This window comes from Rhea pennata, chromosome 8, assembly GCF_028389875.1.
Source record: "Rhea pennata isolate bPtePen1 chromosome 8, bPtePen1.pri, whole genome shotgun sequence".
In the NCBI taxonomy this organism is placed as follows: Eukaryota; Metazoa; Chordata; class Aves; order Rheiformes; family Rheidae; genus Rhea; species Rhea pennata.
In genome coordinates this window covers 24,080,921-24,106,844 of record NC_084670.1, presented here as the reverse complement: position 1 = coordinate 24,106,844, position 25,924 = coordinate 24,080,921, and the positions used below count along the sequence as shown (strand labels likewise).

General features: G+C 42.8%; 1 protein-coding gene across 7 annotated transcripts in view; it reads left to right on the top strand.

The window, feature by feature from the left end:
- Positions 1–25,924, top strand: part of SLC25A24 (solute carrier family 25 member 24) — a 73,545-nt gene that overhangs the window by 35,849 nt on the left and 11,772 nt on the right. For 3 of the 7 annotated variants that reach the window (XR_009959081.1, XR_009959082.1, XR_009959080.1), the window contains exon 11: positions 12,469–12,644. The exons of 1 other annotated variant lie outside the window; for it this stretch is intronic. The gene's annotated coding sequence lies outside the window, so the exon portion shown is untranslated. Of the gene's footprint in view, positions 1–10,506; positions 10,584–12,468; positions 12,919–16,768; positions 17,328–25,924 lie in introns of those variants that run through there. 3 more of the 7 variants (XR_009959083.1, XM_062581312.1, XM_062581313.1) reach the window with 3 other exon arrangements.

Sequence of the window (25,924 nt, the reverse complement as noted above, 5' to 3'; positions counted from 1 at the left end):
TTAAAAATTCTTAAAAAAAATGCAATGAAGATGTAAAGAAGAGATGCAAAAGGATTTGGGGCATTATGAGGAGGATTTTTTTTTAATAAGTGCTATATGTCATTTTCTAAAAAAAAAAAAAAAAAAAAAAAAAAAAAAAAAAGTGTTCATTTTAAGAGACAGAAAATGAACATCTGCCGGAAGATATAAAAGCTGAGAAACTGAAGCAGCCTCAGCTGTATCTATGTACATATACACATTTCAATATTTGTTTTTAGACTAATCTCTTGTTAATTTATAATGGCTTATTGCTTAAGAATGTATCTGATGTTTTTCCTTTTTAGTTAAAAAGGCAATTTTGATTTACTGTATTTTAAAACTGTTGCTAGGGATCTTTAAAAAGACTTATTTCAAGCACTAAACCAGAATATATTCAAAACCTTCTGTGTCTTCCAGGAATAGGACTAATGAAATGACTTAACCTAAATGAACTAAAACTCCTGTTCCCAAACGTCTACCCTGTGCTCCCTCGTGGGCCAGTTCCATGGGCTGACAAGTCCTTTTCTTCCAACCAGCCCTATCCAGATTGAGTCATTCGGGGATGGTCTGTGTGGCTTCTGCATACGGATGATATATGAAAAACATATGAATATACCCTCAAGTATTCATTAATGCAATTTGTAGTTATTGAGAGCTTCAAGTAAAACGCCAGCAGGTGCTCAGCCCGTATTCAAATGTGCTCCTTATATCTAACCATTTGGTCAGGCCCATCATAAGTGACTGACCGAAACTCCCTTCTCCTTCCTTGCTTATATGCCCATAACAGCACGGTACCTTTGTAATACAGGGAACTTTTGCCCTTTAGTGTTGCTCAGCTGAGTGTAAAATAGGGGATTTTTTTTGTACATTTCTGTTTGCAATGACTGAATTTCCGGGTTCTCATTTGTAGGGTGTTAAAAGCCATAGTGGTGGAGTAAACAAGGGCTGCTAAGCAAACTCAGTTGTGCTTTAAATACCTTATTTAATACCTTGTGTCATCAGCAGACTGTAAGACACTATGAAATTTGCTGAAAAATTTCTCAAATAATAAAAAAGGAAGATGAGGTGTTTGAACAATGTGTTTCCCTAAGGACAGGATTAATGAGCCTGCAGACTAGGTGGGATAAGAGATGTACACAGCCTAGTGTGTATTCGTATTCAGTGTAGAATATGTGATGCTTGGGAATGAGGTTCTGAGGAAAAAAATGTAACGTATTTGTGGGGGCGTATATTAATTGCGTCTGGTTCTGGTTTTCAGTTGAACTCTATAAAAGGAAGGCTACCGTAACATCTCAAATCATATTATGAAAACTAATTTCCTTCATCACTAACAATACCTCATGTTATTGAATTGAAATAATTTCTGAAAGCTAATTTTCTTTTTTAGACTCCATATTTGTTCTTGGAGCTTCTGTGATCTCAGACAGTGGGCATAAAAGATTGATCCCATAAATAACTTTCATAATTTGGCTGCACAGAGCTGACATGTTTGAGACATGCTGCAGGAAGATGGTCAGATCTTGAACAAAACAGGGTTTTCACTGGAAGGAGATACTAACATGCAAACAGTTCTGTTAGTGTAAGTTTGGGTAAGGAAGAAATGAATTATGTGATCTGTATTTTCAGTGAAATGACCTGACAGTTTATCTCATCTTTTTCTATCCTAGTATGAAAGGAGAATACAAAACTATGTACAAGTCTGTTAATACTTAGGAAATAATAAATAACAAAATAATGCTGTAACACAGAGACAAACAGACCAGAGTACCTTAGTATATATTTGGAGTGTAGCCTAATTGCATTAATATTCAGTGACTGTGCTGCGGATCGCAAAGTCTGTTAACCTCTAGCATACTCATGCTAGCGATGCACCTGGGACTTTGAAATAATCTGTGCTTAGAAGACTTGCAGGAGTAAAAGCTTTGCATAATAGCTCTGTGAACAAAGCCAGAACTAAAAATAAAAATTCTGCAATGGATATTTAAGAATAAATTTCCCAGGCTTTTTAAAAAGACTGTAATACGTGGGATGGAATCGTTGTAATAGTGAGTTCTGAAGAAGGCAAGGCAGCACTGTTTTAGTTAGATGGCAATTCCACATTGCTTCTATCGAAGAAGCTAAAATGTGAATAGAAACCAGTAACCTGGTGCTCAAGAGCTTAATGTAATATGGACTGTTTTCAAAATTGGATGGTAAGTCATAGTGGTTATCAATACTGTGCTTGTGATTTAAAAAAAAAAAAAAAAAAAAAACTCTGCAATTCACTGGAATGACATCACTTACTGCATTGTTGGAGCAGCTCTTAAAGCAATTCAGCACCAGAGTTGAAGAGGAAAAAAAGGCATGCTATGAGGAAAGGGAATGAATTATATCTCTAAGATTTTTAAGAAAACCTCCTTCTCTCAGACCTGGCCTACTTCTATTTCTAGGTTCTGGTGAACCTCCCAAAAGTTTGCTCTATTGAGTTAAGATATGAACAGGAATTCTGAATTTAATTACAGGTTATAATTTAAGATTGCTTGGTTAATTATTTGTGTATCACTTTTTTATTTAATGTCAATCAAATAAATTTATCTGCTCCTGGTTAACATAGCAGCCACCTTTAACTTTATATGAAGTATATGGGATTTGAAGGCTATTATTTAAGAGCCTACCTGATGCCTGTGTCAATCTTCATGGAATTCAAACTTTCACACAATCAATCAAGTCTTTTTACCCATAGAAAATATTAAAAAATGAGGCCAGTGCACCCCCTCCTTGTGTGAGGTCTTTCCAGGCAGTTTTTCAGGTGAGCACCATCACAAAGGTCTTGCACATTGGTGGGCTCTCTGTCAAAGTCTGTGTTATTACTAGTGATTAGAAGTAAAGTGTGTGTACTGGCATACTCACTGTTTCATTCAGGCCACGAATTCATGTCACTTAGCCGGATATTACAATGCACAGTGCCAGTAGGATCTTGAGAAATGTCTGTCAGAGCTAAACAATACAGAGATAGAAAACTTTCAGTAACTGTTTGACAGACTATTTTTCTACGAACAGTGGTATGGACCTCACAGAGGGGTTTACAAGAAATGCAAGAATGACATTGCTATGTTTCTTCTTGAAAATGACCAGCTGTGAAGGTGAAGCAGAAGTAGCTTCATCTTCAAGAAGTGCTTCCTCAGATTGTTTGCCACATCCTTCCCTCAGGCAATGTAAAATAGGCCTTAAATAGTTACCTCTGTTTTCATATTGTAGCTTGTATTCAGAGGTAAAGTCACTATGCCTCTTGTGAAAATTTTGCTTGATGAGAACTAAAATGCCACTAAATAATAGTGCCATTAAAATAATAGAACGTTGAACTGTTACACCGCTTCCCTTCTATCCCAAGCCACTACATTTTCCAATGGAATTTGTGTTAAAAGACAGCATTGAATTATGTTACGTAACAAGTAGACATTCTGATGGATAGAGACATCAGGTAACTTTTCCAAAGTCACAAGAGGAGTCAGTGACACCCAGGAAGAGCACCCGCAGATGCTGACACTTGAGTGTCTGCAAGAACACGAGACCATCCTTCTTCCTGCATGCAGTGAGAGGCGTCATCAAGAGGAAGTACTTTCTGTGGTTTTAGAGAAGCTCTTCTGGTCATTCTGATAGCAGCAGAAAGATAGAAGATATCCTTTTATAGGAAGGACTGGCTGCGTAGCCTTTGCTGAATTTTGTAATTTGGCTGCTCTCAAGCTGGCCTCCCTTTTCCAGGGTTGGCTAAATATTCCCCATTCAGAAGAAGGAAGAAAGCTAAAAATGAGTCTGTACCAGCCTAGCTTTGCAGAGAGAGTAATTGTTGATGGGACTGGTGAGTAAAATACTCCAGAAAGTGTCCATCCTGAGGTCTGAAACTCTTTGGCAGCTTTGTGTGGTACAAGGTGCTCTAGGGCAGAGTACATGGGCAAAGAAAGATTATGGAACTGATATAGAGAAAAGATCTTTACTGCTAATCTTTAAATCTAGCTCTGAAATAAGTAATGGAAAGCATCAGTATGTTCAGCTTTTTTTTTTTTTTTTTTTTTTTTAGTGATTCTGAAAGACAGTCATTTTTTCCCAGGTTAACACTTTCCTATTTTCATTAGTCATCTGCCAAGCAGTCTCTCTGCTCCCCTTGCTCTCCCATCAGTTCACCCTGATAATAATTCTACAAGCAACCAATAGTGTAAGTAGCAGCAACACCACGTAAGCAGGGAAATAATGGTTAACACTTAACAGAAGTAGTTCAGGAGATAGTCAACTGTCTGCTAAGCTTTGATGATTCTGGGTGGACACAGTGAAATGTTAGGAGTGGGGAGGGAAATGCAGGGAGCTCCTGTCCCATGACAAGGAACGGGTGCCACCCTGGGCGTAACTGAGTAATAGCTTTTTCCTTCCTCTGATAGTTTCTCCAGAACTAGATGTGCTGGGGGATTGTGGAAGCATCAAGACCACCTCTGTAGAGCTAGGTCTCATGGAAAAGCTGCACTTTGTCATTATTTAAAATTACCTAGTCTGTAGTGCTATAAATAACAAAGATAAAAGTGTAATAGCTTTCTTTAAAAGTCACTATTTATCCACCAACAAGAGTTTTGGGAAGTGAGGAGGGTATCAACCATTTTGTAGTATGTGAAGCAAATGATGGAATTCTGAAATTATGTCAAATCATTGATGGAGAACATTTCTTTGTGTTGTCATCTTGGAGTGAGATGGAAATGCTAAAAAGAAGTGGCATTTAGTTATCTGTTATTAATAAGAATATGCTTTTCTTGCAGAAAGGCAAAACCATTATAAATTTAAAATCACTATAATAGTAATATTGCAATACTGAGCAAAGGCCTTAGGTTGGAGGTCCCATTGCTTTAGGTCTTTGCAAATAGTAAATAACTATTTCTGCCTTATAAGAGCTTACAAGGTCTTTTTAGCCAAGGTTCTCTGTGAGTGGAGTGTGTGTGGGGGTGGTTCTTGTTCAGCTGGGACTTGGAAGTTGTCACCTTCTTGAAATTGTGCAGGAAGCATAAGGTAGAGTAAGTGCAAATGAAAATGAAAGCTGAAGAAACTGAAAGAAAATGCGTTTATGAAATAAAAAGTTGGTGAGCATGAAAAAGTGCTGAGCACAACTTGTTTCAGTGGAAATTTAGCATGTGTAGCAGCTGGTAAGAGTAGGAGGCACTTGGGTATGTAAATGTACATAGCCTAACTCAAGTCATCTTTTCAGGCAACTCTGGGTCTTTTCAGGCCCAGATTTTCAGGGTCTTACATCTAGGAGTCTCACTAAAGTGATTTCTTGGGCAGAATTCAGTTTTACAGCCTCTCAGTTCTTCACCTTTTCAATACTGATTTCCAGTGCTTTCCTAGAACATCAGACTAGGTTCAAATTCACATATGTTCCCTTCTAGCAGTCTTTCTTCAGTTACCATTGCTCTAATTAAACATTGAGCAGATATTCTGGAAGTAGGTTTTTTCAAAGGGGCAGCGATGCTGATGTTTATCCTCTTATAGTGTGGCACAGCAGGGAATGGCAATTTATTCTTGTAATAGGTTGACCAAGGATCAGTTGTAGCATTAAAAGATTAGATAATCTCAGTTAAATCAGTTAATTTCCACTGAGCTGTTCTGTAGTAAACTTAGCATGTTTATGTGGATGTGAGGAATTCTTGGCTAACCTTCCAGTAGTGTCTGTCTTGTGGTTGTAGCCCTGCGTACTTCACAATCTCTCACACACTCACTGCAGCACAGTAATAGGTTCAAGGTAGGCCACCTTGTATGTGGGATGTCAGCAGCAGCAGTGTGGGTTTTGTTCATTAGATGTCAGCACCCTCATTCCTCACTACCCTCTCCACTCTTCAGAGTTACAGCAGCTGGGACCTGTGTGGGGCTTAGGCACCCTGCAACAAATGTTCTGCCCAATTCTCCTCAGCTGCCCTGGATGCTGGTGACCCACTTCAGTTCGGTGTAAGTTTGTAGCCAGGGTAGACACCACCACTCTTTCTCCTAAGAAAAGGTGTTATTTTCAAGTCAGGTCTAATCGAGTGTTGTATGTTAATTTTAATCAGTTGTGCAAGAAAATGGAAAAGTGCCTTAGCCCCAAAACTGAGTGCATTTTTGTTTGGACCCTGATCAACATGAACAGAAATCGCTCTGTTTTTCTTTTGGCCTTGGGAGCCGTTATAGTGTCAGCAAGGATTATGAGACACTTCTGTTGACTTCGTGCTGTGTCTGCAGCATCTCTTCTGTCCAGTTCTTTTGAACTGCAAAAAAAAATGTGTCAAATCAGCTCAAAATAATTTGAGGTGTGCTGGTTTTGCTCACTTTTGCTGTGTGTAAGGAATAGGTTAAGTGTGTTCCTTCCAGCAAGGTCGAGAAGATGCTTTAGCAATTTAGCAAGTATGGGTCCTTAGAAGCACTGGAAATCGTGCTTACAAGGTCCTAAATTCTTAATTCTTTAACAAATAACACCTTTGGTTCATGTGTGATAAGAAGAGATACTATTTGTAACTGTGTATTTGCATGCTTTTGCATTGATTGTTAAAAAAATCTTTTACTAAATGGTTGTTTTTTGTGTTTGCATGGCCAGCATGTGAACAGTTTAGCCACTACATTTGGGTTTGCTGATGCCCTGTTTTGCATCTAAAATGTCTTGGCAAGGAACACAAAGTGTTTTTCCTCTTCTTCCCCGGAGGCTCTGGGGATGCTGCTGCACTAGCTGTGTCTGCCCTTCACCATATGTTTAAAAACAAAAAGCAATTACCCCTGCTGTCAGGCAGCCGTTGAGTAATGCACATCTTTGCCTTGGAGAGGGTTTGCAGCCCCCGCTGTGCTCCTTGTGTGTGGGAGCTGCGCACATACTTCTGAAACCCAGGACGGTGCCGCTAGCCCATCATTGGCTTTGGATGTTGAAAAAGCAGGAACTCTAATGGACTGAGCTCTAAAGTCAATAAAAGATTGTGTTTTGCCCTTGCTAGTCTTGGCTCAAGATAAAAGTAACTCAAACATGATGTGTTTGATTGGTGGTACTCGCACACAGTGGAAAGTACATTAGCGTTTCAGATTTACAGTATTTCTAGACCTACAGCATGTGTCCAAAAATAGCCAGTAATTTCAGCAGAGAAAGCAGAACCCATGTAAAAAGTGATTACAATATGCTCATGGAGCAAGGTATTTTGTACCCTCGAGGGTAAATGCTTGGTCTTTGTCTGTAAGCTTAAAGGATTTATCCCGGCCAGTGTTACAAGCAGATTGCCCCTACGTTTATAATTTGCCTTGTTATTGGCAGTCAAGCAGAAACCTTGAACTCATGTTAGAGCTTGCTAAGTAAAATTCAAGAAAAGATGCATCACAGTAGGTAGATTTTTTTTTTAACACAAGAAGTAACAGTATTTTTTCTTCATTGTGCTTTTAGAAGGAAAAAAGACCCACATTGTCTAGAAAAATAGATCACTCCAAAGGCAGCACTCAGGATATAAAATTTAAGTTCAAATGCTTCACATTTATTTGTGTTATAAGTATGTGAAAACAAAGCTTTATTATAATAGCATTGTTTAAAATGTCAAGCATCCTTTGCAATAGCCACTGCTATAAGCCTTCCACCTAAGTGTGAAATTTGACCTTTCGTATTTCCTGTGTTAAGATGTAGTTGTAGAAGGTATTTACTGTATTTAAATTTTACCACAATAATATAATAATTCAGGTACATTTTTCCACCCTGCTGCAGCAGTGCAAAAGGTCTCATAACTGAAAATCAGCTTGGGCTCAGCAGCAATTCTTTTCCCAACCTATTTTAATTGCCGTGGTTGCTTCTCTCCTGACTGAACTATCGTTGCAGAGGCAGTTTCACGAGGACTTTCCTCCTGGGAAGGCACAGGAGACACTTGGGATGCTGAGTACAAGGCAGGAGCCCCCAGGGGGCGTAGCGCGTTGTAAAGCAAAGAGAAAAGAGACGTCTTGTGCCGGGGACAGGCCCATGTGCGCCCAGCCCCGCGAGCGTCGCGCTGCACCTCGAGCTTCGTGGTCTGGTGGGGGAGCCAGGGACCGTCCTCCTCCCTCTTTGTTTGTTTGTTTGTTTTTCCCCCATAAGGCTTCTTGTAACCTTGCTTTGCACAGCAATGTCATGGGACGATAGAGCTAAGTTAAACAGAAAATCTAGCCAGGACCAAGAGAGTTGCATGAGGAATTACTAGAACAGAGGACTGTAGAGTATTATCTTTTTTCTCCTAAAATCATTGTGTGTTTAGCACCCTCTGCCACCACTGAAGTGATTAAAAAGGGAAGAACCAAACTAAATTTGCCACCTCAGGCAGGGAAGTGAAAAATGAGCGTCAGAAAATGTTGCATCATGCATCTGGAACTCCAGCACTGAGAATGATACAGGTACCAAGACAGAAATATATACTGCTATTTATATATGAATTGCAAAATACTTGCAAGTATCAACAAAAGATTTAATTGCAATTGGGGAATTCCAAGTCTTTTCTTATAAACAGCAAGTGATTTAGGTCCACAGGTGTAAGTCACTGATGCTGCTCAGAGGCTGCACCTGGCTCCCTCAGCAGAGTTTATGTGGACAGCTGCTTGGAGAAAAGCATCTTCTGAAGTTATTTTAGTTGCTGTCTCAACTTCCCAGACTACGTCTTTTCCATCCATCTTTGCTAGCATCGCAATAGCAGTGTAAGGCAGAGGTGTGCGTTGTCCTAGCGTAGCTGGCCAACCCAAACCTCGGACTGACCACCTGTGTCTTGACTGACCACCTGTGTCTTATCTTCCCTGGTATCCAGAGAGCTGTCTGAGTGTAAAATCACTCTTGGACTTCTCTCGTAAAGCTGTATTGTAAATGGCCGGATTTCTCACAGAAGCTTCATGGAAGTTAAAGGGCAGCAAAGTTTTAATACGTAGCATGTGCACAGTGTGCTCGTGTCTTGCTTGCCCCAAACTGTGTGAGGTTGTTCTCACCAGCACAGAGCAAGCTGTAGGAGTGGAAATTGCCACCAGCTTGAAACTGCTTTATGCGCTGGTGGAAATGACTAATCAAGGTGCAAAGCAACCACTCGCAGAGTAAGGTCTGGAATTATTAATAGTGCTGTGGTTTTGCTAGGTCAGGAATGGTGCAGCTGTTTGTTTTTTCTTGTGTTCCAATGGACCAGTGGAAATAAATGTGTTTTATTATTTTTCTTTCTCATGACAATGCTAATTTTTCACTAGCTAGCATGTGCGTCTGGTTTGAGCGCCAGGCTCTGTTTTGATACAGCCGAGGGAAAGTGGCACTTTCATTTGCATCATTAGCCTGATGTAAGTTAATAATAGTTAGTATTATTATCTGGTTAGGATTATTGCTGGTATCTTCAAGCACTTAAGAGTTATTAACTAATGAATCCTCACAACATATCTGTGAGTTGGAAGGTAAATAAATATTAGTATTTCCATTTTAGCAGAGAGGGACCCACTGTGTGAAATAAGCAATTAAGTGATTTTTTTGGAGTTAGGGGTGGAGCTGGCACGAGAAGTCAGGAGTCCTTGATGTAAACCCTATGGAGGAGCCCCAGTGCCTCAGAGCTTATGCCTGTCCTTCCAGCTGCGCGGCCTCCGTGTGAATCGACGCCTTCACGCTTCGCCTGTTGAGCCTTTCCAGTGCCTTTGTGCCTTTTCAGGACAAAGTTGGTGCTGCGTTGGTGGTTGTAGCCGTCCTGCCGAAGGCCGGTTGCCGCGCTGCGGCGCAGGGCTTCCCGCGTGCTGCGGCACGAAACAACCCACACGAGACGATGTCAAGAGGGAGGCTACAACCCCCTGTGCTTCCCCTGCAATCGCCTGCCTGGGCTATGGTCAGAACAGCAGTATTTAAAAGAAAAATCCCGGTCTTCCCGTCAGACCTGTAGTACCTGGTCAGTGCTTTTGCAGAAGAGTATTGCTTATTTGAGCTGCTATTCACTGAACGCTGAATCGAAGCTGGACTACCCAAAGCGGTGTCTCTGGCTGGGGAGCCAATTCCGTCACTCGCACAAACTTTCAAGGAACATTTGTGGAGCTGTGGGAATCTAGTCTGAGATGCTTGAATATAGTGAATGCTTTAAAATGCTGTGAAATATTCTTAGCTGTGTGCAGAAGCTTGATCTTCTTGAGACAAGAAGATCCTTGAGACAAATGATTTTTCTTTTAAACCAGGCCCTAATATATCCTTTCCTAAAAAAGCTTCTCCATTTTGTACTCTGCAAGGAGATGGCATCTTAAACGACTCCGGAAGGCTCTTGGCAAGTTTCTACATTGACAAAGCCTACAAACAGAAATGTGGTCTAAATACTAAAAGGACTGTTAAATCTGCTTTCGTCACTTTTAAAAAAAAAAAAAAAGTGTGCTAAAATCTCTCAAAATATCTGCTAGGGACTTTCAACACTAGTACATATTTATCTGCCTGCAGCCCTTTTTTATGCATAGAATGCAACACAATTTCTTTTGTTGGCTCTAACAAGTATTTTCTGTCTTTCCATACAGCATCCTCACAGCAGGTTTGTGTTGGTGAATAGAGAATGCCATTTTTAGTGAATATATAGCAGATATATAGGTCAAAGCTCAGCTGCAGCCTTGTCTCCTGGAGGAATTGTTTCCATCCACGGCACGGCTGGCTGCGGGTCCCACTTGTGGGCAGCCGGTGCAAAAGGGGTACAACGAAGGAGGCGGTTGGATTTCGCCCCGTCGACCTCCGCAGCCCGGTCTCCCGTCGGCCTTTCGCTGTGGCGGTATCTGGTCGTGTTCCTCTCCTCTCTTTTTCTGAGACTTGGTCACATCTTTGGGGCTGCTTCACAGCTGGGAGAATTTCTTTAGTTCTGGTGAGGTTTTACGTCTGACTCTGCATCTGTTCCCACGGCTGCGCTGTTCGTGCTGGTTTGTGGCGTTTGAGCCGAGGTGCTGCTGCCGCCGGTTGGCGTCGAGCAGCGGGATGGAGAGGCACCGGCCCCTCTGCGGGACCCCTCCTGATCGTCTGGGTCCCCTTAGCCTGGCCCCTACCTGCCTGCCCCATCCGAGCTGCTCCTGCTTCTCCTTCCGCCACGTGGGAAAGAAATGGGTCAGAACTGCGCTCAGCGTTTTCTGGGGTATTTCCCCTATTTCATCCCTCTTCATTTCCCGTTACAGCTGGCTGATCTGCTTGAAAATAGGTTACAGCGACTGGAACTATAAATGATTTTAGCTTGGTTTTAGCAAAGGCTTTCAGCTAGAGGGGAAGAAGGAGTAAGATCACTTGGAAAATGTTTGTGTTTAATGAAAGAAGGTTGCCTCACGGATGAGCTTCCCCGCCTGTGGGGTCGGGGCCTGGAGGTGCCTGCCGGGGCCGCGGGCTCGGAGCTGCGGCTCCCTCCCGCTCGCTGCTGCGTGGTGCGCAGAGGCCGTGTGTTTGACTCCTTGTGGTCCTGACGGACGTGGCGTGCTCCCCACCAGGATTCGTCTGTGTTCAGAGGTGGCTCCAGAGTCTCCCGTTGCTCACAGAACCATTTACAGAGCTACCAAAGCCGAGAGAGCTTTTTCACGTGGAATTTTTGCCTCTTTCTCCGTACAACCAGAGGAGTTTAAGAGGATACCCGTCCCGTACTGTTTAGACTGTAACGTGTGTTTTACAATTGCACTTTGTATTGATGTTCCTGCAGCTCTACAATGGCTTCTGGAAAAAATATATATAAATATACTTCTGATTTCCAACTGATTTAACACCAGAAAATGCTTTTCTGATTCAAATACATGTTTTATATTCTGTGCTGTAAGATTCTCCCTGCTATGTTAAGCCAGTATCAAAGCACGACGGAAGCAGGCTTTATATGGCTTTTCCAGGGTTCACGCGGCTGCACTTGTACCGCTTTTCACGAAAATAGATGCCATCAGCAGCAGCCTCAGAAATTCTAAGCTGAACGGATCACTTTACTTTCAGCTTAATAAACTACAGGTTATAATGTATAAATTGTTTGGGTGGCTTTTCAGGGAGCAAAGTGTCTGCAGTCACCGTGTGTAGGGAGGCGCTGCCTGGCCGCAGGGCGGGCAGGGGCAGCCCATCGGGGATGGGAGCAGGGTGACAGCTCGGGCAGGGGACGCGCCTGCAGCGTCCGGCCGCGCCGTTGCTTTCCGGGACAAAGACCCTCTTTTTGTTGGGTGTTTTTCTCTCCCGCGTTAGGTGGACGCCCGCGTTTGGCTGCCTCAGCGCGAAGCACGGCTGAAGCATAGTGCTGTGGTTACGGGACACGTGCAGATTGCAGCCCATAAGACACGGTGAAATCCTGCATCCTCTTCCCTGTTGTCAAGTGGCAAAACTATTGTTGAAACAGCAATTGGAAAGTTTAATTGCAGTATCAGGTGCAGAATTACCAACACATTTTTTTGTTCTCACGAAGGTTCACGTGATCCCTGGCTACCTCCAGAATAGGGGATATGGAAAGAAGTCTTTGATACGCTTTTGTCTTTGCTCCCCAGCTGTAGCATCTGAAAGCTTGCTTGCGAAGATGCCTTGTTGCTTCGTCACGGCGTAACTTGGGGGCTGTGGTACTCTTCTTCCCTCTCTCCAGAACGAATGCTCTCCCATCGCAGACCTGTGCGGTGCTGATCAGCCAACTCTCCCCTGCCAGTTCACCAGATTTACCCGGTTACTGGTATGTTTTCAATAAACACAGATGAGGGGAAGTATGAGACACCATGTTAAAATGCTTCCTGCCCAGTCCCTCAAAGAAAGGTCCTCGTACAAATGCTTGACATACAGATCGTATTCGACCTTTGATCATCTGTCATTTTGTCGTAAGAAAGCATGCCATCGTTTGCCACTGTTTAAAATAGCCCCAAAGGAAGTCAGGGCTTAATCTTAACCTCAAACACATTGAGCCCTGTATTTCCTATCCAGCTATACAACGTGCTATCTGGTTTCCTACACCTCAGGCCGGCTAAGTTTAGTTCCTCCAAGCCAGCTGTTAAGAGGAAGGGAAACGGTGTTCACCGTGGATAAAGCACTCGCTGGGCAGAGCTGTCCCAGCTCCTTGCCACTCTTCTATGTGTGGGTCTTGTAAGCAGTAGGTGAAAAAGCATTTTTGAGGTTTTTCAGTTAAAGTTATTTTGAACTCTTCCTCTTCATCTGCCCCATGAGTTCACACATTTAAATTTCTGATGCCATGCCTCCTTGGGCTTCTCTAGAAAGAAAATTATTACTTGTATGCTTAGGCATAATAAATTAACAGTTATGAATGTCATGTGGTTAAGCCATTGCTAAATTCAAATTAAAGTGTTACACATTAATTAATATTTTATCAAATCCAATGCAGTCTCTTAGGTCTTTCATCTTAGAAAGCAGACAAATTAACAGGAATATATACAGCAGCATACAGGGGTTTAGATTGCTACACTAGAAATGTTATTTATCACAGAAACTGGCTACATAAAATATCCATAATAAAACTGACCTATTTTTCCTTTATATCAGTATGTTTCTGTGCCCATTTGATTCAGGCAAAAGGATGTTCATCACAGAAGAAACGGCTAATTCCTTTTTCGCAGGTAGTCTCTCAGGTCTGTGGCTATGAAAACCACCGACCTACTTCAGTAGGACGTCTTCTGGAGACCTTCATATTTATTAACTCAAATGCTCTTTTTTTCTCTTGTTTTTTTTAGCACAATTGTGATAATTCCTATGTAACTAGGAATGCTTGTTTTTTGGGTCATAGCTGCTACCCTCATGGGTTGTTCAGCTTTCACAGGCTGTTGGTTTGGGGAGGATCCAGTGCATCCAATACCCCTATGGTACAGGGAGCTGTTTCTCCAAAAATGGCAGGGCTCTTCATGTTAGGATTTGGTTTGACCTGATTTACAATGCAAAATCTAATATCTCTGTGAAACCTGCAGGACCAGGAAAACCCCCATCTAATTCTATTAAGCAGTGGTTAAGCACCTTCTTTCTGTTGTGTCAACAAATTTCTAGCATTTCAAATCATGGAAGAAAAAAATGCTTCTAATGAAAGGAACCTTCTGGTGGGTGCAGTAGCTCAGTGCGGATAAGTTTAGCTGTGTGTGTGAATAATTCCCTCCCAAGCAGAGACTGAAGAAATTCTTGTGAAATTCATATGAAGTGTTATTTGCTTTTCTTAGGGTTGTGTACAGTTTCATCTGCGTTGTTCTGATATTTGTACTACATTATATTCTTCGCCTGTGTTCAACCTTTGCTGTATTGATTTGCAGCACTCTAAATTCAGCTCTGGATTTGATATCAGAAACCATTTCTCATAGCAGCAGGGTAAAAAAAAAAATGTTTACATAAAATAATCCAGTCTAACCTAAGATATTGCAGACTTCTGTAGACTGATGATATAGGAAAGAAAAGTTTGACAAATTTTAGCTTTATCAGACTTAACACAGAGTAGGAAACACTGATTTCTTTAATAAACATTTTAAACAATTTTTTTAATACATGGAAATATCTCACTTGTCCTTCCCCACCAGAAAACTTAATGCTCTTCTCATTTTACTGATCTTAAAATGGGATAATTCACATGCTTAAACATTGCTGTTTTCAATAGAGGCAAATTGGGTCCAGTGTCAGCTTGCTCTTTTTTAAGAAAAGAAGCATTTAAATTCATGAGGAAAAGAACAAAACACCAAGGTAGCTTCATGGTAACTCTTAAATAAATTTCACTGCGGAGCACTGTCACCGAGATAAGGGCAGAGAACACACTGGATGGGGGTGTGCGGCAAATGAACGTGCAAAAATTGTCTGAAGCATGTAGTTGAATTCTCATTAATCCAGTCATGGAGACAGCCTGATGGTACTGCTGTATTACCCTGCTCATAACAGCTAAAAATACAAGAAGATGAAAATATCTGGCTTGGATATAGCTCAGAAAACTACCGCAACAAATCTTTGGCCAGTCAGGACTAGTTAATACAAAATTCAGAGCTGAAGATCCTCTTAAGCCAAAGGCGATTGCTGTGATGAGGCAGCTCCCAATACATGGAATAATTCTGGCAAGTAGTTGCTAAAGATACTATGATAACAAATAGAGAGTGGGAACGTATTTGTCAGCTTATTCTCATAAGTGTTAGCATTCATAATCCGCCACCTTTACTCCATCTGATGCATACATAAGTCATCTCATTGACTTTAATGCAAAGTGTAGTAATACTTAGCCTAGTTAAGGATGGCATACAGTAGCCCAGATTAAGGAGCTTTAATAAACTTTTGCAGGCCCAGCTGTGTTGGTAGCAGCATTTCAGTGTTGCTTCCTAACTGAGTTAGCTTCTGAGAACCTTCTGTCATCCCTGTGTAATTCCAAAGGTGCAGTGCTGCCGGTTTGCAATAGCGCCTTTGTTTTCAATTGGTAACCTTATCATTTCATCTGTATTTCACTTGATGGATTCAGGAACATACGCCTCCACTCTCTGGGAAATAAGATCAGCAGGAAAAGCCTAAATCAGTCCATTTGTCTGTCATGCATTAAGCAAATGGTGCTGACAGTAGGAAATGCGCAGCGCTTGATGTGTGCATTTGGTAACTGCTTGGACGTAGCTAACTTGGACATTAAGCGTGGTCAGCGTTTTATAGTGCTGACAGGATCCTGACAGATAGTCATAGAGAGCTCAGATGAGAATAAATGAATATAAAAAGAGTATAATTACATTTTTATGTGGATACACCTGTAAATTAGTGATTTCAAAAAATTACTATCATAGGCTTATGTATTATTTAAAGAACTCTTTGAGGTGTAAATAATTTTAAAACTATTTTAATAATACAGTATTTTTTAGGATGATAATTCAGACTTTGAAGGTGTCTGTATCGGAATAGAGGAGCTGTGCAGGCCTCCTGGAAAGTCAGTGCTCTTGCTGCTGCCGCCCCTTTTGTAAAAGGAGACAAGCATCTGTCCCTACCCTGACTGGCAGCTTGGCAAACTGGGCCACAAAGAAATCACTAGAAACTGCCAGCAATTATGGGAATCCCTGGAGAACTGGCATGAGGTGAGATAATAAATGAGGGAAAGAACTAGTGTGCCCAGGCGAGCGGCTGGCCAGAACAACGTGCCTGCTGATTAATGGTGGTGGATACAACTTTATATCCTGCCGGGGATATCACAGAGAGAGGAGAATTGGCATCAAAGAAGACAGACTGAAGACAAATGAAGTTGTGGAAGGAAATACTAGGGACAGTCACATAGAATGATAAGCTTTGCCTGATTTAGCGTGAGTGTGGATGTATAGATGGGATATGGACACTCTCCTGGCAATGAGCTTTTGCTGTCAGAACAAGCCCTGTGGGCAGCTGCAGTCGTCTGGACAAACACTAGAACTTCTCGGCCCGTTAAGTTACTGGCTGGCCGGCGCAACCGAAGTGCGTGAGGAGCATGTGTAGGCATGTGTCTCTGCTCTACTGCCGTTCGTGAAACTTGTAACCTGAAGACAAAGCAACAAACTGCGTTTGCCCAAACGCCATACAGCTTATGTGCCTGCACGTAGTGGAAAATGTGGGTCAAGGCTGTAGGTCCCAAGCACGATATATCCTGCAGCTCCCTGTGAGGCAGAGCAGCAGCTCAGTACCAGGTCTGCGACTGAGGGGAGGCAGGGACATGGAGCAATAGTATGAATATGCTTCTGTTGGACAGAGTTTGCTGAGAGAGTTTTCTGAAACAGAGTCTGAAAAAAATCTCTTCGCAAAAATCCGTTCCTTCAATTGCTTTTAGAAAATGCAAAATATTGAGTTTAAAGAGCTGTCAGCTCCTGCCGCTACTCCTTTTCCTTCCAGGTCCTTCCAGCTGTTCTCTGTACTGCTCCATTACCTGAGGAGAAGAAAAACCCGTGTCAAAGTTCCTTAACCCATCGTCCTACCTTCCCAGTCCTCGTTTAGAAACTGGCTCTGTCCAGTGCGCTTGCAGCTGGGCCAGGAGCAAGCCCGGGCTTCTGCAGCTCTTCTGCGCTCTGCCCAGCCCTGCCTCTTCCCGTGCCAGCCGCGCTGCGCTCGGCTCCCGCATCGCGCCCGGCAGGCCGAGCTCTCCGAGGCCGCTCACCGCTGCGGGTCGGCACGTGGTGCCGTGTCCTGATGCTCTGGCGCTTGGCGCCGCTCTTGGTGAGAGCACAAACAGTGGAGAAGTTGGGACCGCGGCAGAGAGCAGCTTGCGTGTACACCGAGTCTGTCTGTCTACCCACGGGAAAAGGAAATGAGCAGACTTGGATGGCAGGGCAATATTCCCGATGACTGGTTGTGCCCATTGTATAACATCTGCACAGAGCCTTGAGCAACAGATGACTAACTATCATCTGATTCTCTGTTATTGAAAAGTAGATGAATGTATGCGCTTCACTAAATAAAGGAAATGATGAAATTTGGGCAACATATTCAGAAAGAATTCTATTTCAAAACTCCTTTTTCCGTTTCAAGTCAAAGGAATGATTTCTAACAACCTCAGCAAGGGTTGGAATAAGCCAAAAATGATAAGAAAAAACAACCTTTTGCTGCTAAAGTTGGAGTTATGATAATGAGATAGTGATAGAAACTGCTGGAGTTTTATTGTGCATGTTTTGAATGTAAAGTTTGGAGCTGGCAGAAGATTTCCTACTGTCTTTAACAAGACTTAGGTATCTCTTCGAACTTAAATGTGTGGCCGGTTGTATTCTGCACTTAGAAAGTGAGCACTGCTCATAGAAATGTTTTTTTTAAAATGTAAATTGTCTCCCAGCATGATCTAGTGTGAGGCAAATCAGTACAGAGCTATGTATACCTAGCACTGATTCGTGGCAGAAACACTGACGCCAGAGTCGGAGAGCTTTTCCTTGCCGATGTGGACAAGGGCTGTTTGCCGCTGGAGGAATTTTTAGTGTATGACAGTAACTGGCAGGCAAGGGCAATAATTCGGGAGGGCTTGATCTGGACAGACATCCAATGCTGAAACCTGGTAGTCTGAACAGCGTGTGCCAGCGCCCGGGGTTTCTTCAGCGCTGGGTGTCTGTTGTGGCCTCTCGCTGCAGAGAGAAATTTCTACTCAGATAACCAAACTTTCTGGGAAGAGTAGCCAGCATAGAAACTGCTGAATAGACACAGGATATTGTCTCTAACACAGCCAAAGTAAGCCTGACTTTGGAAGAAAGCACTTGCCTCCGGGAGCATGAAATCAGCTGTGGGGAACTTTGTAGGAACCGAAACTCTGAATGCAGCGTGGTGCTGCCCGGCTGGCGTCTCCTGGCCCGACGGCACAAAGCAAACGCGCTCAGCAGCCAGCGGGCCTGCCCGCTCCCCATGTCGTGCTTCCTCCCAGCGGCTTGGCGCCGGAGCGGCGGCGCCAGCGAGCCGTGCCGGCCAGCTGCGCTTCGCCCGCGTCCTCGCCCCGCCAGAGCAGTGGGCGCGTGGGCAGCGAGGGGCAGCGGGACAGCAGCCGGCGCCTTCCCCAGGTGCCGCTCTCCCACAGCTGCTCCGGGAGAAGCTTTTGCTGTTTTAATGCGACCACGGGAATGTGCTCCCGCCTGACATCTTTATGGCGTTACCCGTTCCTGTGAAAAACACAGGAAACAGCAGAAACGCACAGCGTTCTTGGAGCTCGCTGGCTCTGATTGCCGCTGCTGCCTGGGTGTGACGGGAGCAGCAGCGCCGCGGGCCCTGCTTTTCTCGCGGTGGCTTCCTCTCCCCGCAGCCGGGGGCCCGAGCCCCTAGCGCGCGACGAGCGGGCACCGACCGCGCCGCTGGTGCCGGCCACGGCAGCGCTCAGCGCCGCGCCTCGGCTTCGCTCGGGTGCGCCGGCGTCGGGAGCCGGTGGGACGGCAGGCGTGGGGCTGGCGCACGCCGAGTGGCTCCCTGCTTCGCCCTGGGCCCTTGCAGGCGCTGGTCAACTGGGGCGTTTTGCTTTGGAGCCTTTAGCCAATTTTTGCTGTATCTGAGTTGATCTGCCCATCTCCTGCTTACAGCTTAGTGAGCACCCAGGTTTAGTCTGTTCCTCACATGCACTGTGGCATTTAGAGACGTTTTGAGATCTTGGTTAGAGATCTGAAATGCCTGTGAGCTCCCCACTGCACGCCCATGTGCCGACCCGGCCGCATTTTGGCTGGGGAGCCAGAGCTCTGCGCTGCATCCGGTGTTAAAGCCCTGCTGCTAACATTATGCTTATTAAATAATACAGACATTTCTCCTGTTTGCCAAACGGCGGGAATCACTAGTGCACGCTGGGGAGGCATGAACCATTAAAGCTTCTATTCTTTTTTAATTAGGCCATATCTAATTAAAATGGTTGCCTGCCATTACTAGCATTTATAAAGCATTTTCTAAATCCGCATGACTCATGGGTCTGTACGGATGCAGGCTGCACTGCAGTCTCTTTGGGATGTGTTTGCCTTTGCTGTGCAGCCGTCCTTTATCATGGTAAGCTGGCAGTGTCTGTCTGAATTACTGCCCGGTGCGTACTGCCAGCCCGCTGGGACTCTGCAGCTCTTGTTATAAGAACTGATTAGCGTATTTTGCATATATATGAAATCTGGGCTTGGGATCCAGTTTTGACTCTGAATGGACAGATTAATTTGGAGGTAGAATCAGGACTGTCTCTAGAAATTGCTGGGGGGGATTTAACAGATCAAAATGACAGGCTAGGTCAGCAGTCAGCTACTGAAAGCAATCTGGAAACACTGAAGTCTTCCTATTAATCCAGAGGGGAACAGGAACCATCACCTATGCTTCTGGCAGCCGGTTCAAGCTCAGCTCATATGGAGTTACTATCTGGGAGAGCGGGAAACACTGTGGCCATCCTATGGAGTTGGGTGCCCTTGGGCCACCCCCTTAAAGTCTAGATGAGCAAGCCATATACAATTAAACCAGAGGTTCCTGTAAGGGGAACTGCAGAAAGCCCGCCTGGAGCAGGGCGAGCGATGGGAAGCTGAAGCGGGCTGTGGTGGGCAGGAGTTTTGCCTACATTTGTTTGAAGAATAGAAGTGAGCCTGGAAACGGTGTGCGCCAGGGAGGGAACCAGTCTGGCTGGTTTTTGGGAAAAAGCGTGGTTTCCAGGCCCGGTTCCCTCCTGACTCAGCTGGGCGAGGGCTGCGGTGGGGCTGGAGCTGGGGAAGCAAGTGCTGGCGCTGGGGATCCTCGCTGCAACGAGGGGCGAGCGGAGCTCCGGGTGCGTGGTGGCGGCGTTGCTTGCAGCACGCCACGCAGTGCCGGAGTCCGTGGGAACGGAAATGCTTGGGCTGCCAGCGAGTTCCCAGAGTCGCATTTTCATAGGCGATGGGATCTAGAGCAGCAGCTCCTCAGTGGCCAAGTGTCCTCCTGCGGGGTGGTCGGTCCCTCTCGGAGGCAGGCAAGGAGCGGAGCAGAGCTGGCGCTCTTGGGGGCCTGGCAGGAGGGAAGGAGCAACTGTGGCAGGACCTGCTGACGGAGCAGCTCAGAGCAAAAGTTCAGCTCTGCAAATCATGGGTGTCGGGGGGGAACTGAAGTTGGTGGCGGTGTCTGTGCAAGGCTTAAAAGCCCATTTCAGCTATTTCAGTTCTTTCACTTTCACAGCTATTCTGTGAAATTTTTCTTCCAAGTTTTTCTTCCAAGGGATATTATTCTATGAGAAACATGGATACAATGCTGTTACTGTCTTTCCATTAAGTCAGTGCATCTTAAGCAATACATGATGAGCCATAAAATTAGGTTAAAACTGGAATCTTAAGAAATAAATACGTTTTTAATATAGGCTTGCCCATCTGAGATTATAGCATCTTTATCCTGAGTGTTGTACCTAAGAGAGAGTAAATTGTCATACCTGCTCTAATAATCTAAAAAGCAATGTCTTTTTAAAAAAGTAATATTTTAAGCCTTATTTTATAGATCAGGAACTGGGATACAGAGAATCAAATTACTCCCAAGGCATGTAGACTAGAAATTAAAATGTGTCTTGAATTTCCAGTTCAGTCTTAACCACAAAAACAAAATTTCCCTCTGTGTGGGGATGGTTTGTTCTGGATTTCAAAATATTTCTGAAATGCAATGCTAAAGTAATATAAAATTCTTGCTGCGTTATGGTTGCTCCTTAGAAGCTTAGACAACAAGTTTTTTCACCCGTGGCCTTTTCTCCACTCACTATGGGTTAAAATATAAATTTTCTTGTCTCGAGCAAGATTGTCTTTACTAGGAATATTTTTTTTCTTCATTATATTTTGAATAACAGTTGCATGCTTTGTCCAGGTATGAGCTTTGCACTATTTTTGGTCACACAACAACAACAATAGTAGAGAATCCCCATTCTATCTCCTGCAAAAAAATACCTTGGTAATTAATGTGAATGCAACTATGTGTCGAGTGACACTATTTTGGCTTTTACAAGCTTTCCTTGTGCTCTTTTTATTTCTCTTTAATTAGATGTTAGGGGAAGAAGAAGCTGAGGTTGTACATGGGACAAGGTTGGGGGTTGCCAGCTAACAGGGATGAGTTTGGAGTTATGTTTTCCTGTTGTAGAAAACAAAACTAAGTGATAATCTAGTAACTAGGCTAGGTCTTGCCACCACACTTGGCAGTCCAGTTTTCTCCTGTGAATTGCTGCTGCTGGGTCTAACCTGTTGCTGAGACTGCGCCATGAGGAAGCTGCTGCTGAGCTATCTGGATTATCATTTCTGCCCATGTCCCCCATCCAGATCAGCCTTCACATTTTAGGAATGCACTAATTACACCTCTAGACCCAAATGCAATATCTTTGGCAGGTTTGGATATGGGCAGCTCCTTTTACCCAGTTATTAGGACAGAAGACTTTGGGTCACATTGGTTGGATTCTGTTTCCTTTTCAGTTATTTGTTTCATTTTTTTCTCATTTCTTAATGTAACAGAATTAAGCCCTATTCTAGACACCCACACTTCTGGCAGAAAAAGAACTGGCAGGAGGGTGTTAAAATGAAATTGGCAGGTAACAAGTTTATACTCATTTCTTGTGCTCTTTCCCTCCAGCAATTTTAAGAGACAGGAAATTGGGCTAGATGATCCTTTGGTCTGATCCAAAAAGGTCATTGGTTTGTTTATATTCCATGAAACCAAGTTACCGAATACCCAAAATAGGGGTTGCAGTACTTACCCTTCATCACTCAGTAGGGTAGCTTTTCAATTTGCTTTTCTTCCTGAACTGAGCATGTGAATTCAAACTGATCTCATACACCAAAACAAAGAAGAAAATGTTAAACCTGACTGTTTCATTTAGTCTGTTTTCACCAGATTATCTGAAAACAGTTTTCACAATGACACTGTACTTTATAGTGGAGAATTTCACTTTTCACTGCCCTGGTACATACATTGGTTGTGGTTATTCCATGGAAACCAATTCACGCATCTCACAGCTCCATATCTTCCCTGAAAGCACTGGAAATAGGGAGTTACTTCAGAGAGGGTGAGCTTTGGCACAACGATCTGCATCTGAAAGGGAAATGCTGCCAGAGTGGTTAAATGTAGTTCTTGTTAATTATTCCTGGCAGCCCATACAGTGTCAATTAAACAAGAATTTACATTCCCCAACCATTTCAGCATATTTCTCACTTTCAATCTCTGTGTTTAAAGTCCTAAATATGCAGTTCATCTATTAGCAGATGGTCACTTCTCAAAATAATTTTAAATCGTGTTATTTCTTGAGTACAAAGGAGTTTTTTTTTTCCTGTAAGATATCATTATTATATGTATGTTTAGCTAGTCCTTTTTACTAGATTTACAAGTGCTACTTTTTGTTTGCTTACTTTTGCTTACCTTCTGTTAAGTTTTAGGGATGCTTCAACCCTAGTTCTCTATAGAGTTAGCATAAGAAAAACTGCTTCCTGTGTTTATGTTTTGTTTTCCATGGTCAGGAGCACACTTAGAACGTAGGCAGGTGTTGCTGCTTAACCTCTCAATGGAACTGCAGAGAAAGTATGGGAGAAACCAGAATTCATGTCAACTGACATGAGGTTATGTGGCGGTGCATTGCTGGAGAGATCATTGCTGGAGAGATCAGTGCTACTCGCATTAAAAATGGTGTAACGATGCAAAGCTTCTCAGCAACAGAGCCGGGTTGTCACTTTGTCCGAATGTACCCTGCAGTTGGTGTTGTGTGTCATTATCCCTCCCTGTGCAAGGTCAGGAATCAAACCAATGTTACGTTCAAGCAGTTTCATACATTCATTCAAGCGGTGAATTTTTCCATGTGTGAAAAATGCATAAGTGACATTTCTGTGGTAGAGAGATGTTATACCTAATACCAAGACTGAGAGAACTTCTGCACTAGCATTTATAGCTTCCGTTCTTGTCAGTGATGAAAGCAAATCTCTGTTATGGGGTTCAGTCAAGAAGAGGGTGAAAGTCTGTGTGCAGTAGCTGAGAAGATGAGTAAGAGGAACCCTCAGAGCAGGCAGCATAATAATAACGTTTAAGATAGTTTTGCTAACTGACAGTACAGAGCAGGATTGCTCCTGCCTTAAACACTCACGTATTTCACGCTTTCTGTGTTCACCAGCTTCTCGGGGTGGCAGTAGTACCAGCTTCTTGTGAAAAGCACCACATACTATTTAGCATTTTATAAATAATCATAACAGAATTTCCAGACATAGAAGAACCAACAACTCTGGGGCCATTTCTTTACCAGTGCAATTTCCTCGAAGTAAAAAGAAAATTGCTCTCTATGGATCTGCAAGTTGAGACCGAGAGGCGTATAAACAAGCCCTAGGGACATGAGCTGAAGAGGGTTTTACAGACATGGAGTACCTTGTCGTTTAAGGAAATTGCTCCATCCCTGCACTAAAGTGTGCATCATTATTATATTAATAGTTGAAATAGTCCAGTGGGTATAATTGTGAAGTAAATATAAATATGTGTCTTCTGGGACTATGTAAAGCTTGCGTTCAAAGGCAGAAGCTATTGGGTAATAGATACATTTCCAAGTTAACACTTCATCGTCATTTATACTGATACCAAGAAATTTAAAAGGATAATGTCTGTTTGTAAAAATGATCATGTTTGAGTCTGTAAAAGGAGAACAATTCAGTATCACAGGATAAATTGCACATATATACACTACTGTATCATAGTATATTGAGTCTAGGAAGAAGTATAGCTAGAAAAATTGTCAGAATAGCTTATGAAGAAGCATCATGCATCCCTCCTCCTGCAAGCTGTTATCTTCCTCAGTTATTTCTCTGCCGAAAATATAAACATAATTCCCTTCCACTTTGCAGCCATACCTGCCACTTCTTACACTTAATCAGCTTCTGATGATGGCTAACATAAAGTGAACCAAAATGCACTTCCTTCAATTCACCTATAGATGAATTTAAATACCCCACAATGCTAGCGATGGCAATAAAAGTAACAACCTCGTGAAATTCAACACAGATCACCAATTTTTCCTAATTTTTGAGCATTCTTTTATCAAAGAGCCTGATTCTCTACTGACTCGTGTTTTCTGTAATTGTTTGTGCTGGTGCAAATTCCGAGTAAAACATCAGTTCTGGTTTGACAGCCTCTGAGACCTTCGGTGCTACCAGTGCTACCTTTTCAAGAGTTGTAATTCTTTCTTTGACATAGTAAATAACATTGGCAAATAGAAGTGAACAAAACCCTCCACTCATTGGTTTGCACAACGCTTCAAAAGTATGAGCTGTCATCCCAGAGAAAGGGCAGCTTGTAGCTGCTTTAATGGCTCTTTGAGAAATCGCTGGCACCGTGACTGAAAATTTCTTGTGAAGTTTGTGCCAACATTTGGTTGGAGGGTATTACCTGGGTTTATAGTTGTTCTTTCTACTGAGGTAACAGGTTTTCTGAGCTGAAGACATCTCCAAAAAAAGGGAAAGGGATCTCTGTCTCATACTTAAAGTTATACTTGGCAGGGCTGAACAATGCCGGGAATGTACTGAACACAGATGATGAGCAGGAGGGGGAAATAGGCTGTCACTCGTGCTTTGAGCAGATCATGTGTCAAAGATGTGGTCAGCTTGCATACAAAAGGACAAAAATGTCCTTGGGTCCCCTGTCAATTTGGTTGAGGAAGGATGGTGTCACTTACTAGAAAAAACTTCCTGTATTTTAATAGATAAGGGGCAAACCTTTTCTCTGAATTCATTGCCAGACTTTGCATTTAAATACATTTGATTTTCAAATACATATTTTTTCTTAGAAGAATTATTTTAATTTTTGATCATCCAACTAGCATTTTACTAGGACTCGATATACTTGTTTTGTGCTTTAAAATCTTCCTCCTCCACAGCCTTTTCCAGAGGTTTCTACATCTGCTTCTCCTTTGATTTTTTGAGAAGTCCTAGGCTTGTTTTCGCTCTTCTATTTTTAAATAAGTGACTGGTGATTGTCATCCACTGTGTTTAGGAGTCAGTTCCAATTCCTCTGAAGCCTGATCCAAATCATTAATTGACTTAAAGATTTGCTCTTCAGAGAGCACACATTTTATTAATTTGAGTTATGTAGAATTGCATACATAAATGCAGAGATTTGCAGAGGCGCCTATGAGATCAGTGCTTGAAATTCATATTGAGCAGTGTAAGAAGCAGGACTGAAATCTCTTTTTTAAAAAATATATATATTTGTATCCATGTATACATAAATAAAAATATTTTTCATTCACTTGTATGAAATTCAATTTTCTTCCTTGTTTCTTTTATTGGTCTGAAATATTCATTAGTTTGAAGAAGGCCAAGAACTGATTGGCCAGTTCCTGTTTATACAAATACAGACAGAAAATAGGGCAGGTAACTGTCCCTAAAATACACATATTTTAAGGACAGTTTCATATCATTTTTGGCCATAGGTTTTCAGTTTCCACTTAGATTGGAAAAAGTCATCAGATGAGAATGGAAACTGTCACAGCTAGGACCTGCTGCTATCTGTTTGGCCTTCTGAAAAAAATAAGCAAAAAATTAAGCTGGGGAGTTGAGCAGTACCTAACAAATTTTGAAGCTAATAATAATGCTGCTAATTCCAGAC